Raw genomic sequence first — 17327 nt, 5'->3', positions numbered from 1 at the left:
GTTCTTTCAATATATTAGTAATATGATAGATAATATCAGATTTATTAGAATCACTATTTAAATTATTCTCAGCTGGGTATGGTGGCTCACACCTATAATTCTGACATTCTGGAAAGGCTTAGGCAGATGAATTACTTGAGTCCAGGAATTCAAGACCAGCTTGGGCAAAATACCGAAACCCTGTTTTTACTAAAAATTCAAAAACTTAGCCAGGCATAGGGACACAAGCCTGTAATCCCAGCTATCCTGAGGCTGAGGTAGGAGGATCACCTGATCATGTTGAGGCTGCACTGAGCCAAGATCACACCACTGCACTCTAGCCTGGACAACCACAGTGAGACCCTGTCTCAAAATTAAAGCCTGCAATCCTAGCTACTCTGAGTCTGAGGTAGGAAGATCACCTGATTCTGGGATGTTGAGGCTTCAGTGAGCCAAGATCACACCACTGCACTCTAGCCTGGACAACCACAGTGAGACCCTGTCTCAAAATTAAATTATATTAAAATAAAATAAATTATTTTCATAAAATATCTATAAATGTTTTGTCAAATGAGAGGCTAAAATTTTAAAAAGTAGATAGTTTAACTTTCCACTAAGAGAATCTTCTTCCACATAGTTCAATTATTGTTGACACTCTTAGAGTCAATTCTTTGGAGTGTTAGCAAATACATAAGTCCTATGCTACTCTGAGGGGCAAATTATGAATATAACATAATTTTTGCTTAATGCCAAGGAAACATGTTTACACACCGGTAGTCCTTCTGAAATGAAACTTGCTGCCTTGTGAATGTTTATTGAAAGCCATCCTGAAGGTGAAATGAGGTGAGAAGCAAGCTGATACTCAGTGAATGGAAGTTATTGTAGGTATGCAACCTCTCAAGTTGGAATGAATCCCAGATGTAGGAATTCTGATTCTTATACATTGAATACACTTTATAGAGGTAAATTTTAATATCCTGATATAGTTTGGCTGTGTTCTCACCCAAATCCCAACTTGAATTATAGCTCCCATAATTCCCATGTGTTGTCGGAGGGACCCAGGGGGAAGCAATTGAATCATGGGGGCAGTTTCCCCCATAATTCTTGTGGTAGTGAATAAAGTCTCATGAGATCTGACGGCTCTATAAGGGGTTTTCTTTTCAGTTGGCTCCAATTCTCTCTTGTCTACCACCATGTAAGATGTGCCTTTCACCTTCTGCCATGTTTGTGAGACCCCCCCACTGCCCAGCCACCTGGAACTTTGAGTCCATTAAACCTCATTTTCTTTATAAATTACCCAGTCTCTGGTATGTCTTTATCTGCAGAGTGAAAGCGAACTAATACATGTCCCATGAATATTTTAGAGGCTATTAGTGATTGACATGAAATACTTTATGAGTCATAATTTGTTGTGCCCCTTTCCTTAGTGATGAATTGAAATCCTTTTAAGTCCAGGTAATTGTATACAATTATTTTTGATCTCTAGTCCTATGTGTGAACAAAAGAAGTTATGTTTAACTAATTAGCTGTTGTAAAAATGAATGAAGCCAGTTGGCATGTTGGTGGCATTTAAATTACTATGGATCCTAAAAAGTAAAAATAAAATAGCAGACGGAGACTTCCACTCAGAAAGGTAAAAAGAGCCAAAGACATAAGAAGTGGGTGGTGATTCAAGTCATTCCAGAAAGTAAAGCAAGAGCTGGACCTGGTTAACTCTGAGCAAACATGGTTAACTCTGAGCACCACATCAAAATAAAATCATTTAAGATACGGTGGCTCCTTTAAGAATTGTTGTTAGATGGTCTTTAATATGGACTGTTGCTTAATGACAGTTAAGATTAAAGAACTTAAACTATTATTATAAGAATGCTGTTCATTTTCCTATTAGAAAGCAGATCATTTTGAATGTAGACGTGTATCTTGTAGATATTTTTCCTATTTCATGTTTTTTAGTTTATCTAGTGACATTTGTTAAGTGAATAGTAGCTGATAATAGCTGATTTTTATTAAAATGCCTATTCCTATGTATCCCAAGGCTTCTATTTTGGAGGCCTAAGTTGCCTGCTTTGCCAGACAAGCAAGTGGAACCGCAGGGTATTTTGTAAAAGTTGGGAGAGAATTATTTCAAAGTCTAAAACAGAATTGTTAAAATATATCTTTGGAAACATGTTTCTAGATTTCAGAATTACCCAAACATAATAGCGCTCATTTTCCCAAGGACCATTTGAGTAGTTTGGGTGGGCTTTATGCGCCTCTAACAAACAAAACAAAAATAAAATGCAGCTTGGTGGCTTAAGAAAACAGAATTCATCTCTTGTTCAGATAAGTTAACTGTGCAACTGGGAGAATCTTGACTGCAGCAGTCTTCCATCAGGTGACTCAGGGATCAACATAATTCAATCTTGTGGCTCTAGTGTTTCAAACGTATGCCTCCTCTACAGACTCCTCTGCAGGAGAAGAGAGAGACTGAAAGTGCATATAGGAGCTTTTTACCTCCTCTGCACACAACTGACATATTTCTCTTCCATTTTCCCTTGGCCAGAAGGTAGAGGGAATATATGATCTTCTATATGCTCATTAAAGAAAGAAACCCAGATATTAATGCACACTAATAGTATCTCTCATACCATCCTTATGATTTCCAATAACCAGCTATTCAAGCAAGCTAAAGGGAATTAATAAAAGGCTTAAAGCAAATGCTCATAATTTTAAATATAATTTTTCAAAAGTAATAAAGAAATGCACCTAGTTATACCAGAACAAAAAATGAAAGTCCTTGAAATCAGGATCATGTCACATCCTTTTTTTACTACCCAATCTCTATCAGATGGTTTGCAAAAAAAAAAAAAAAAAAAAAAAGAGAACGAACCTATTAATAAATTCATGAGAGTATGATTCCTTCCTTTGGTCAGTGAATACGTGATTTATGTTCATACCACAACAATTTACATCAGGATAGCAGAGTAGCAGCAGTAACAATTTTAGTAACTGTATATAACTTTAAAATGTGCAAAACATTTTCATATATTATATGCTTAACAAATCAAAATTGTGAGGTTGGTATATATGTATGGTTTGTTCTCTAGAATTTAAAAACATAATGTAACGGTCTTGAAAAACATAACATTTTAACACAAAACATTTAATTTTTGGGGGAAGAGTACTTGAAAACATCAGAATATTTTGGTATATATTAAAGAAATATACTTTTTAAACTCTCTAGATGGAGATAGCATTCAATTCTTGGAAAATATAATACTACATTTGAATTAATTTGTACTGTTTGAAAGAGATCATACAACTAATGCTAAGCACATGAATTTAATTTGCAAGTTACCTGTAATACTGTTAAGAAAAAATTTAGGATGGCCAAACTTGCATAAAATTTGCATGAGAAAACTGAGAACACCAATGAGAAAATGAAATAGTCATTAATCATCATTGTGTGACTGCAGAAGGATTAAGTGGGTTTCTATAGATTTTGCTTCCCTTATTAATGAAATGGTTTTACATATATAAAAAATATAAAAGATATGTATACATATATCCAAAATTTGGGCATGGGCTGTGACAATTTATTTTCCCTTGGATTTAAAGTAAGCATCTCCGAAATTTTCTCAAACAAATATAAAAGTATAAAAGATAAAATCTCATTTTAACCACCAATGTATAAACTTTCTTAAGGGCTCCAGATCAGGGTTATTACTCAAATATATGCAGAATTGGGTTTTATTAAAAACTTACTAGGGTAATGGCATCTCAGTATAGTCTTTGGAGTCCAAAGAATAGACTGAAATCTTAGCATCTTGATTCATTAACTACGAGACTGTAAATGAACCAGTTAACCTCTCTGACCATTAGTCTCTTCTCTAATACAATATTAAAATGTCCTATACAAAGTGAGACTGGAAGTATGAAATGAGAATACATAAAGCACCTAGCATTACACCTGACAAACAGTGAAAGCTTGAAAATTTAAATTCTCTTTGAGTGTACATCATTGTGCTTATGTTATTATTTTGACCTCTTATAAGGTCCAAAATCCAGGTGCGGAAAATTAAATATATGAATTGGAACAAATTGCTGCAATTACACACACAGATACAAAATTCAGTGATTCGTTAACAGTAAACACATTACCTTATGTAAGTGAAAAAATGCTGCAGTAAGATTTTCTGTAAATATTTTACCTTCTATGGGGGAAATGTCAGTTCTTTATTTTGAAATAAATTTTTACTTCTGGTATTGAATTTTTTTTTAGCTTGAGAGTTATATTATAACTTAATGGAGTATATTTTAATGAATTGAATTTGGAATCTAAGTTTGCATATTAACATTTATATTTCAATACTACTCTGGGTTGAATTTTACATTTATTTTCTTTTCTCTCAAATGGCACTCACTTTTGTAGAGTGTATCATAATAATTCAGAATGTTTTTTCAGATATTATTCATTCTTCATGTTCACAGCATTTTCTTTGAAAATAATAATTTGAAAAATTATAGAAATGAAAATTCAAGGTTATTTTTTAAGCAAAGGTGAAATCTTAAATAAAATTAGTTAATTGAAAATATTGAGGAACTACTAAGCACAGAGCAATGCGTTAGGTATGCCACAGTCAATAGAACAAGATGACATTATTTCCTCATTTAACAAACTTATAGAATTGCTGAGTAGAAAATATGCACACAACATAAGAACCTCAGCACATACGATAGTGTAAGGTAAAGTGCTATACTTTGTGATCCTAAAAATAAAGGGTTCAAGGAGATGGGGAATCAAACTACAATATTTATAAAAAAAGAAGACTTCCAGGAGAGAGTGGGACTTGAATTTGGCCTTGAGGAATGAATAAGAAATGGGGGTATGGGCAGATATACTGATCATGCTGTTCACAGAAGCAGAAATAGTGATGGTGGGGCTTGTGAGAGGAGAAAACAGAAAAACCTTATTAGCTTTGAGGTTTCTGGTATATATTGAGGAAAGACTGCTTTTGGGTAAGTGTGGCAATACTTAACTGTATAACTTGTATATCAAACTGGGGTAGAAAAGCTCGTAAAATTTCCCAGACTGGTTATAATAAAAAACAACAAATGGGAGAATAAGTATTGTTTTAGAATCCGTCACCCAGCATTATATGAAGAATAGATTTGAAACAAGATATATTAGAAGATAAAAGACCACCCTAAAGATCATTTTGGCCATCCAGAACTGGAAATTCATACCGACAATTTAAATTAAAAAAATAGTGGAATTTAGCCAAAAGGACAATTACGGGAGAAGGATCCAGATCCAACTTTTGCAACTAAGAAAAGCTTTAGGATGGAAAAAGTACACAGGACCTCTAGGATTTATTTTGATGGAAATGGGGAGGCAAAATTTCTGCTACCTGAAAGACCCCAGTTCTTCAATAGATGGTTAACCAAAGCTTTCCATTTGCAGAAAGTACTGAGGGAGATGGGAGGCTAACCCTCATCCTCATTTTGAGGCTAGGTATTAGCTACACTTTGATGAAAACTTTTGAAAATCATTAAGCCAGTCAGGAACAGTGGTGTGCCTCTTTTGTCTTGGTGATTCAGGAGGCCGAGGTAGGAGGATTGCTTGAACCCAGGAGGCCAGCCTGGGCAATGCAGTGACACCTTGCCTCAAAAAAAACTACTAAGAAAAAATACAATTTCAAGTTTCGTTTGTTCCTAATTATCGTTAAATGTGGAGGACTGAATTCATTATTGTGAATAGGTATTTATTTCTCTGGTAGAAATTCCTATTCACCTCTCTCCAAAGGTAATGCACAATTCTACTCAGGCCTAGTAAAAGCCTGTACAATGAAGGGCTAAACTAGTCTCACAATAAACAGAAGCTTGCACCGCTGGCTGTTTAAAGTAGCGGCAGAATATTTTAATGTCAACTTATTCTTCACAAACCTTGTAGGACTCAAGTATAAGCAACATGACAGGGAGAAACATGTGAAAGTGTAGTCTTCTAGGTGGGATGCAGACCCCAATGGTACATGGTACACTGAAGCTGGAGAGAGACAAAGTACAAATCTCTGTGGGAAAGGCATTGTTCAGGGCTTTCATAGTGATGAGATCTGATATAAAACTTTAAGTTTTCTGTTTGTGCACAGTAATTCTGTTTAACCCCAAGTCTTAAGTAACATTGCTCAACATGACAGTTTACTATCAAATTCGGTACTGTTTGGTGGGAAGTGTGAACTTGAAGAATGAAACCAATATGGAAATGAAATGATTATAAAATATTCGTTGAGAAATCCTGAAAGCATTTGGTTTTAGAAAGATACTGAACAACAGCAAGGAGATACTGGACTTTCACTACTTTCCCATTCCAATCCAGCAATACCCAGTTATTACTAAATAATGGAGTACAAGACTGTATTCCTCCAATCCATCAAGTTGGAATCTCATTCTTGGTTCAGTATTATAGAAAGTGTCACTGCGTCAGGAAAGTTGGGACGTCCAGTCTACACAGGTATCTAAGCTACAGATTTCTTCATAGTATTAAGTAAGATAAAATACATTTTATAACATTGTATACACTCAGAACATAGGATCACAACGTATGAATTTGATAGTGAGCAATATTTCAGTAATATTTAAAGAAATGAAGACTGGGTGGATTCAAACATGAATATAAAGATGCTATTTGGAAAACTACACAGCTTCACAGAAAACCTCCCATCTCAACCAATACAGCTCTATCATGCCTATAATCAGTCCCAGAAAAATGCTGTGAGAATTGTAAGTTTCCATGTGGAAAAGATCAATGCCTTCAGGGTGTTTCTAGCTTTATAATTATGTAAAACATACTACCAGCAATGTACTACTGAAAAGCTTTTAAACACCCAATTTTTGTATCAGCTCATCCTTGGTTTTTATCTTGCTTTTGCATTTGATCTATTTTTAAAGAAAATTTTTCAGACTGATGCTTTCCACATTTTACCCAAATAATCCTCTTTTCTATCGCAAACTCTTTCAGTGGTGATTGTAGTTTCCTTAAGAAACAAACACTCCCTCATGTTTGGAATGTTCTCCTGACCCATGGAGTTGATTCTTTAAGAAGTATATGGACTTAGCAGATTGTCTGATATGGGTTAAGATGTAATTGGCCTTTTCTAACTGGCCTAATGAGATTCAAACTCAGAAGATGGAAATGAGGAGGGAATATTTTTTAAAGGATTAAGCCTCACACAGAAATAAAATACTCCAAAGAATAGTGACAGAAGAAATAAAAATATGAGAGTTCTGACAGCCCCACAGAAAAAAAAAAGTGTCTCACCAGATTTTTGAAGTTGCCAGATGATCCAGGAATCCAAGCCTGATAAAAAGCAAAACAGAAAAGACAGAAAAGAACATGTTTTAGAAAAATGGACAATAAAACATTATAATTCTACATTATTCTATTTACAAGTATTACAGACTGAATAAATACTTTAGGACATAATTTCTGTAGATGAAAATGTGTTTTTCACTTAAACTATTTATTTAACCTTATATTGTGCCATTAAAACAAACAAAAAAAGATAATTTAGTCTTTTGACTAAATTACACTATTATTTAAATTTTTGTTTGTTTGTTTTAATGGCACAATATAAAGTTAAATAAATACTTTAGTTTAAGACTGTAAAAGTCCAACTTGGTGGACTGCAGAATACAGTCGTACACATTCTAGCTCCAGAGATATGTTTTCCAGTTATTCAGGTGACTATCATAATTTGGTTAATTCTCCAAGTTCTCAAAGAAGGGAGAATATTATTAAATACACTTGAAATTTTCTAATATTTAGTATGTACATTTAATGTATTTACAGGAGAAGCAGACTAAAGTTTCATTTTAAAAAACTTTTCCCATTTTTCAGGTTTTTGCTGACTATCACAGTAATTAGTTTTGACTTTGATTTATTTTTGAAAAGTAAATCCATGAAAGATATTATAATGACAAAAATAAAAGGTTTTTGATTTTTAAATGATATTAAAATGCAGCCTCTATTTTTTAAAGGTGTTTGAAGTTCAAATGAAAGGCAGTATGTGAACAGCACAAATTCCCAAGAGGAGACCCAGCACGTGCCATGGGATGCAAAGGTTTTATAAATGTTGTCTTGTATAAAGGCAATGGCAAACATTGTGAGGCCTTTGCAAATATGCCTGGCTGCTTCTGTGTTTGAGCAGAAATATTGAACTTCTAACCGTTATTATTATAAAATAAAGGAGATTATTCTTCAAACATTTGATGGTAGCCTTTTCCTTTTGCCTTGGGAATTGAGTTTGAAATTACATATTGTATGAGTGTAAAACACATGTCTTTCTTTGAAAGAGAATGGAGAATACAGTTAAGTGTGAAAAGAAGTTGACACTATTATATATGGTTTTATATGTTCATATGAATATGTGTCTGCATCTTATTGCCATAAAATTTAAATTAGTTTATTTCTGTTGGGCCAGAAGAATCTCCATAATGCTGGACCACTAATTGGTAACAAATCGCCCAGAAGGAAGCTATTAATATTCCTTCTCTAGGGCATAAAATCATTTGAGAAGATCGATGGTCCACTTTTAAAGAGCAAATAATAGATCTTGTCATGTTGTTAGAGAGCTCACTGAGTTCTCTAGCCTGGCTTCAAAGGGGTAAAGTGAATGATCTCTTATAAACCTTTGTCCATGGATCTTAGCTCTATTAATGACCTTAGAAAATAATCTGATTCTTTTATTAAGTTATTTTTTGTGATGAGTTATAAACCACAAAAGATTTGCAAAAATACAAATATATACAGCTCAATAAATTATCACAAAGTCAATGCTCATGTAATTATTATGCAGATAAGGAACTTGAAGTTAACCACCACATAGAAACCTGTGGCTTGTTCTGTCACACTGTGTAAGTATATGTGTATATGCAAAGATGCATGTGCAGAGATTTGTAATCATGCATATTAATATCTCATCTTCATCACAATTTTGCAAGGCATTTGACTGTGCATTACCAGGGAGGGACAACCCTTTCAACATATCATGTCATTGAATATATTATACACTGTAATCTCAACAAACTATTACTTATATGTATTTGTCATAGTATCCAGATTTCTTGTCCAGCCTATGTTTTTGACTTGCCTAAGTTTTGAAATTTATCTAATTGGAATCATATACTACATATCTCTATTAAGTTTCTTTCCCTTAATATCTCATTCATGAAATTCTTTCATCTTGTTGCTCATAACTGCAGTTAGTCTTCATTGTTCTGTAGTATTCCATCGCATAAATATACCACACTTTACATATTCAATCCATTATTGGCAGATATGTGAATTGTTTCCACTTCGGGGTTATTATGAATTACCATACCGTGAGCATCCTTTCCTGGGAATGCGATTACTAGGTCAGAAAATATACCTATATTCTACTTTAGCAAATAATTTAAATAGTGTTATGAGAATTTCCATTGTTACACGTTTTCCAGAAAACATTTCTTTTATGCTAAATTTTAGCCATCAGTTTATTATTTAGTGGATTATATCTGTACTTTTCATTTATATTTTCTCATTACAAGTTTTAGTGCATTTTCATAGGTTTATTAGTCATATACATATATATTCACTTGAGAAGGTTCTTTTTAAATTATTTTTACCCATTTTATATGGGTGGTCTTCCCTTATCAATTCATAAGTGCTTTGTGTATTCTAGATGTGAGTCCTTTGTTGGTTATATACTGTGAAAATCTGTTTCCTACTCCATGGCTTCCTCTTTTACTCACTGTATCTTGTGTTGAACACCTATTGTTAATTTTAATGCAGTCATATCAAATCAACTTTCTGTGGTCTGTTTATTACACAAAATAATCATATATACACCTCTCTATTTCTAAAAATCTTTTTATGTTATGATTTGTTTGACTTTCACATCTAGTCCAAAAATCTACCTGAAATTTATGTTCCGAGTTTGGGTAAAGTTTCATTATTTTTCCAAATTGGTCAGGCAAAATTTATTGAAAATATGACATTTCAAACTGTTCTGCAATATTAGTCATGAATTCAGTACCCATATATGCTTGGCTGTTTCTACACTTTTGTGTGTTTCATTGAAAAATTTGTCTACATTGTGCTGTCTTATACAATATACCTATATAATATGCTTTTATAGCTGGTAGAACAGACTTTTCTACCCTTTCCTTCATTATGAGTATGCTGACTTTCTATTTTATTAAGATATAATTAACATAATGTTTACTATTTTAAATTATAGAGTTCAGTGGTTTTTTAGTATATTCAGTTTATGCAAAAAATAACCACTAATTCCAGAATGTTTCTGACACCTCAAAAGAAAACCTCTATAGTACCTAGCAGTCAATTCTGATTCTCTTGTATCTTCTTCCTCTGATAACTGTTAATCTACTATCTGTGTCTCTTAATTTGCCTGTTCTGTATATTTCATATAAATGGAATCACACAGGTGATTTCTGTGTCTGACTTAATTTAAAATGTTTTAAAAGTCCATTTATAATGTAGCATGTAGTACTTCATTCCTTTTGTTGCTAAAAATATTTCATTGAATGGATGTACCACATATTGTTTACTCGCTAGCTGAAGGTCATTTGGGTTTTCATTTTTTTGCTATTATGAATAACAATGCTATGCACATTCCCATATGTGTTTTCTTGTGTAAACATTTGTTCACAGCCCTCTTGGGTATATACTTAGGAATTTCAGGGTCATCTGGTAATTCTATGTGTTTGATGAACTTCCAAACTGTTTTCCACAGCAACTCCATCATTTTACATTCCCACTAGCAACGGGTTTACAATTTCTCCATATCCTTGCCAACACTTATTTTCTATTACAAAATCATAGCTGTATAGTAGAGTGTGATGGATCTCACTGTAGTTTTGATATTTGTTTCCCTAATGATTAATAATGTTGAATACTTTTTTCATGTGGTTACAGGACATTTGTCTATCTTCTTTGGAAAAATACGCATTAAAATTCTTTGCTCACTTGTTTCTTTTTTCTATCAAGATGGAGTCTCCCTCTGTCACCCAGACTGGAGTGCAACGGCACAATCTTGGCTCACTGCAACCTCTGCCTCCTGGGTTCAAGCAATTCTCCTGCCCCAACCTCCCGCTGAAAATACAGGCACATGCCACCATGCCTGGCTAATTTTTGCATTTTTAGTAGAGACATGGTTTCACCATTTTGGCCAGGCTGATCTCGAACTCCTGAACTAAAGTGATCTATCCCCTCTTGGCCTCCCAAAGTGCTGGGATTACAGGTGTGAGTCAATGTACCCAGGTTCTTTTCTCACTTTTTAATTGGGCTGTCTTTTTATTGTTGAGTTCTGAGTGATCTCAATATTTTATTAGATATGTGATCTGCAAATATTTCCTCTCATTCTGTGTTGCCTTTCATTCTAGGGTATTATTTAATTTATCCCAATAATGTAGAATTTTCTACACATACCTTTACATCTTTCAGTAGATGCATTCTTATTTAATATTTTTATGCCATCAGACATGGTATTTTTTTATTTATTACTTGTATATAGATATACATTTTATTTTCTATTGACCATTTAGTAAGGAACCTCAATAAAAATTATATATTAAAATTAATAATCTGGTACATTCCTTTCAATTTACTATCTATACTCACAGGTTATATGCAATGATAATAGTTTTATATGGTCCATTCAAATCCATTAACTTAATTAAAAAGGCCTGCATAAATGTATGCATGAATTCATGTATATATGTTTGCACATGAGTATGTGTATATGCATGTATGTATTTTGCATTCGTGCATTTACCAAGACCACTAATATAGCACTTAATAGAAGTGGTGATACTGGGCATCCTTGTCTTTATCTCAAAGGGAACCACTGCTACTAAGTGTGATATTTGTTGTGTTTGCTAGATATTTTTATATCATAGTAAGAAAGCACACTTCTATAAGAATGTTAATCATAAAAGGGTTTTTGTCATCCATTGCATTACTTAGTTATATAATTAGAGTGTCTTTTTCTTGCTCTTTTTAGTTAAGTTGTATTTTCTAGAAATTTTATTCAAAATTCCGTTTTTTAGAAAAATAATTTCTAACATCCTTTTAATATCATCAGGGTTTGTAGAGATTTCACTGGCATTAGTTTTTCTTGAATCCTCTCTTTTTACTTGGCAAATTGCATCACTATCACTTTCACCAGTTTATTTTAGAAAACCAGTTGCAGTTTTGTTGATACTCTCTGTTGTGTGCAGTACAATATATGATATAGTATTTTCCATTATATTACCTTGTGATAGCTATTACTTCTGTTCTTTTGTATTTGAGATAAATGTACTCTTTTCTTTCTAACTTGTAAGACAGATACGTTATTTTTCTGCCTTTTTCTTTTATGTATATATATTTAAATTAAAGGTTTCACTTATAATATCGGCTTTCATTTTGAAACAACATTTTAATTTGTATTCATTTCTAACTATTTCCAAGTTGAGTTTTCTTTAGATATTCAAAATTTTAGAAATTTATTTTTTCTTTATAAAAACAGTAATATGTTTAACTTTTTATGAACTTTACAGGTTAACAACAACAAAAATCCAGAAAGGCTTGAGTTGGCCTCTTTTTTTTATTATTTTACTTGAAGTTCTAGGATACATGTGCAGAACATTCAGGTTTGTTACGTAGGTATACACGTGCCATGGTAGTTTGCTGCACCCATCAACCTGTCATCTACATTAGGTATTTCTCCTAATGCTGTCCCTCCTTTAGTCCCCCACACCCTGATAGGCCACAGTGTGTGATGTTCCCATCCCTGTGTCCATGTGTTCTCATTGTTCAACTCCCACTCATGAGTTAGAACATGTGGTGTTTGGTTTTCTGTTCCTGTGTTAGTTTGCTGAGAATGATGGTTTCCAGCTTCATTCATGTCCCTGTAAAGGACATGAACTCATCCTTTTTTTATAGCTGCATAGTATTCCATGATGTATATGTGCCATATTTTCTTTATCCAGTCTACCATTGATGGGCATTTGGGTTGGTTCCAAATCTTTGCTATTGTGAATAGTGCTGCAATAAACATGCATGTGCGTGTGTCTTTATAGTAGAATGATTTATAATCTTTTGGGTATATACCCAGTAATCAAACTGCTGGGTCAAATAGTATAAATGGTCTAGATCCTTGAGGAATTACCACACTGTCTTTCACGATGGTTGGACTAATCTACACTACCACCAACAATGTCAAAGCATTCCTATTTCTCCACATCCTCTCCTGTGTCTGTTGTTTCCTGACTTTTTAATTATTGCCATTCTAACTGGCATGAAATGGTATCTCATTGTAGTTTTGATTTGCATTTCTCTAATAATCAGTGATGATGAGCTTTCTTCATATTTGTTGGCTGCATAAATATCTTCTTTTGAGAAGTATCTGCTCACATTTAATTAGCAAAATTGGCTGAGAAACTTAAGAGATGTGTAAGGAAGGAGCATGTACGATGGGAACCAAGAACAAAAGATTGTCAGCAATGCGGAATGTTTTCCAGTGCATTGCAAGAGCATGTAAAAAGAAATGTGACCTTCATTTTCACCTTTAATAGATAAATGTATGCAGAATAATCAAATTAGAAGCATCATGCATTCAGTGATAAATGGTAACTTATAGAAATGTAATTGTAGTTAAACGTATGATTTTCTTTTTTGTAATTTTGATGAAGAAAGGAAGAAAAGGATATTATGTATACTTTTTGAGAATGGGGACATGGGGTTAAAGAAAGGTAGTTCTTGTTTAGGAACATGTTATGCTAAAAATTTGAGATCATCAGAGTGCCTGAACCATATTCTTTGTCAACCTTAAAAAAAAAACTGGCAGTTTATAAAAACATGGTATGTTCCTATTTTCATCTCATATAAATATCTGATACAAGACTTTGCTACTTAGACCTTAGCGTTTCCATTTAGACACACCTGTTGTAAATATCAACTCTTTCCTTCCTTCTATTAGCTTATTTTGACCAAAGTATGTCATTCAAATGACATATCTGTGGGTTTATATTCAACTACTTTTGCTAAAATCTCAAGTTTTTGTTATTTTTGTTAAACATACTCATTATACTGGCATACTGAGACCTAAAATCAATTATATTGTTACATTCTCTAGTTTCTTCCTTTCTGATAATTACTAGGTACCATTGTACTTCTATATCATACCAATTACTCCAAATAATGTACAATTTTACATTCTTACTTAAATGATTTATCCTGTCCTTTCAGTTAATCTTTTTGGGATATTCTTTTCCCGCATATTCTTACCTTGTCTTTACATCTCCCTGCAAAGGCTCATGATCCACAGATTCTCAGAAAGTGTTTATAAAAATAAATATGTGTGGATGTTAACAGTGAATGCATTCATAAATAAAACAATTTTATATATATGTAAAGTCACATGCCAAATGCATATTTCAGATCCTTTGGAGGGAGGTAGCCCTGTTATGAGTCTAAGAGGAAGGGATCGAAATGTCAGAGTTTGTGTTCTGACTTTACTGCTTTTTAGTTGTATTAATTTGGATAATTTGCCTAACCTTCAGTTTCCCTATCTATAAACAGAAGATCTTAATACCTAGCTCAAGAATGTTATAAGAATTAAATAAGTTATTTCTATAAAGGTTCCCAGGTCAGTTCTTGAACTCAAGTGAGGGTTCAATATTAGGTGAACTTGGACTTCATGGGCTGTCTGACATTCCTCAGAGCCCATTTCTCTGGTACCATAAATCATGACCTAAACCATGACCTATTCTTTGAAACTAGCTGTGTAGCCAGCTGTTCACTATCCATACCCTCTTCCTCTTCCAAAGGCATGACTTTAACTGGAAAAAAAAATAAAAAACACCCCCTTGGCACCTCATACCTCAAGTCTTACTGCTTTGTACCCAGAACTTCAGTCACTAAATACATACATACTATTTATACTGACTATATACGTTTTCCTCCAAAAAGTTAAGAGTGGATTTGATGATTTCTATTTGACTCCCAATAAGGTCTTGACTTTTTATTCAAGAAGAAAATATGCAGGCCAATTGATCGGAGAAATCTGTATACTGTAGCCTCTCTATTCTTCATAGAAACAGTGACATTAAATAATCTGCACCTCCTATATCCTAACATGTATAAGTTCTACATAACGCATCTGAATGGGCAGTATCCTGATGAAGTTGCTCTATTTGTAATACTTTTATGCATACTTCTGCAACTTAACTAACAGTGTTTCTTTGAGTCTCAGAATTTTCTTGCATGAATACTTATTACCACCATTTTCAATACGAATTTTAACTCACTTGAGAGGATTTAACTCAGTCTTCCAAATGATCACACTTCCCAAACAAGTCATAATCAACGATATATTGTAAAGGAGATTCATGCAATTACCTACAAGTCTGCTAACTGGAAATACACATTTTACCTTTCTTTAAGAGGGAAACTAGAGTTGTTTTAGAGGTAGGTAGTAGAGTGGCTACAATTGAGGAAAACAATTTAAGTAAAAACAAATGGGTTTATACACTTTGCATGTAGATGTTGAGGACTGTGTATATTGTTATCAATTTTGTTAATTATTTAACTCTGCAAGACTGAGTTTAAAAATTTAATGACCAGTGATACATTTTCCAGAGTGAACTTAACAGAACTTACCTCAATTTATTCAAATTGCTCTAATTTATGTTTACATAAGATTCCTATTTCAATACCCACAACCTTTGCTATTGTAGCAATGATTTCTCTAATGATGTAAGTAGACACTACCTAAATTTTACTTGGAAGAAAAGTGCTACTGTCACAAATACTTCGTGAAATATACATATATATATATAATGTAAATATGTCATCAAGTATATATATGTTGAATAAAAGAGTAAATAAAATAATGAAGAACAGGAAAAGAACATAAATCTCCTAGCCTGGTATGCTTAATAATTAGTAAGTGCTAGATAAATACTATTAATATAAACCACATCATAATCTAATTCATCACACAGCTTTTATGTGAGCCTTGCAACCATTTTAATGATACCAACAATTTCACAACTATAAATATGTGCTTGAGTATATCTTTACATGCAGTTCTAATGCTGCCCTGGAATATTATCTATATATCAGAAATCAATAGAAAGCATTTTCTTGGAGCTCATTTCCATAATCAACAAGCTAATTCAAATTCACGCAGAGCAAATAAGTAATTTTGACTAAAACATTTTTTAATGTCTTAAAAAAATGGATTCATTTTTAAATATGAAAAGTAACTTATTAAAAATTATAATTACAAAAATAGTGTTATACCAGAGAGAGCATAGAAAGTCAACACCAAGACAAAAGTATGCCAAATTGCAGGCTCTTTATTGTAGGTGGTCACAGAGGATTCACATCTCTCCAACCCGTGGCCCCGAAAGGAGGGTGTCAAGACGTTTTATACCCATAAACCACCTCCTGGGCAGGGGTGGGGACGACGGGCTTTGGACATTCCAATTGTTACTTAGGTGGTTCACAGAAGTCAAGATAAGCGTTAGTTTACACATTGCCTGGGTAGGATGGAAATTACAGACCTTAGTTACTTGTTACAAGTCAGAGGGGCCAAGATGGTGTGGGTTTGGACGGCTTGCTGTCACATTTGGGTTACAGAGAGCAGTTTCAACAGAAAGCTGAGCTATGGTTGAGGTATGCAGTTTTATGGGGCTTTTACCATGTCACAATAGTTAACCAGAAGAAAAAACTCAAAATTCAGATAGTTTGAAAGCACTACAGATGAACATGTCTCCACTTTTTCTTGTGCAATTTTTATAATATAAAATGATTTTGTGGCTGTTTCAGTGCAATGGGGAATCAAAACAGCTTCAAATGCCATGCACTGTGCTAAATAAGAACTTATTTTCAAGGAAGAATTGAGGAATTCTGACTACTTTTTGTTGTTAAGTTGTTTCCTAGAAGTAAAATGAAGGCTTCAGTCCTGCCAGAGAGGCAAGTAGCACAAAAAAGGTTTCCTTTCTCTTTCTTCCACCAAAATGACTAAGACTGTGAAATTAGAATTCGGAAAACATCACCCTATTCAATTTCCCTCCCCTTAATCACCACCATGGTATGGCAAATGAATGTTTCCTTCAGCTGTGTTCCCATGATTTTTATCCATTTACGTATCACAATCCCTCAAAAAAGATTTTAGCTATTTCATTCCCCTGTACAAACTTCCTGAAGATTCTGAAGTCAAGAGCAGAAAGTGCCTATTGCTTACCATCCTTGTCACAGTCTAGGTAACCTTGTAGACTCTGGCCCTTTGCCTACCGTTCTGGCCTCAATTTTGTTTTCC

The 17327-nt window shown here is 33.6% G+C and overlaps 1 protein-coding gene across 30 annotated transcripts in view; it reads right to left on the bottom strand.

The window, feature by feature from the left end:
- Nucleotides 1-7314, bottom strand: part of PTPRD (protein tyrosine phosphatase receptor type D) — a 1411192-nt gene extending 1403878 nt beyond the window's left edge. For 13 of the 30 annotated variants that reach the window (XM_064381675.1, XM_064381734.1, XM_064381707.1 and 10 more), the window contains exon 1: nucleotides 7277-7307. The gene's annotated coding sequence lies outside the window, so the exon portion shown is untranslated. Of the gene's footprint in view, nucleotides 1-7276 lie in introns of all 30 variants that reach the window. The other 17 variants (XM_064381747.1, XM_064381749.1, XM_064381762.1 and 14 more) reach the window with 5 other exon arrangements.
- Between the last annotated feature and the right edge of the window lie 10013 nt (nucleotides 7315-17327).

This window comes from Aotus nancymaae, unplaced genomic scaffold, assembly GCF_030222135.1.
Source record: "Aotus nancymaae isolate 86718 unplaced genomic scaffold, 86718_ANA_hifiasm-v0.15.2.pri h1tg000003l, whole genome shotgun sequence".
NCBI lineage: Eukaryota > Metazoa > Chordata > Mammalia > Primates > Aotidae > Aotus > Aotus nancymaae.
This window is presented reverse-complemented; position numbering and strand designations above follow the sequence as displayed.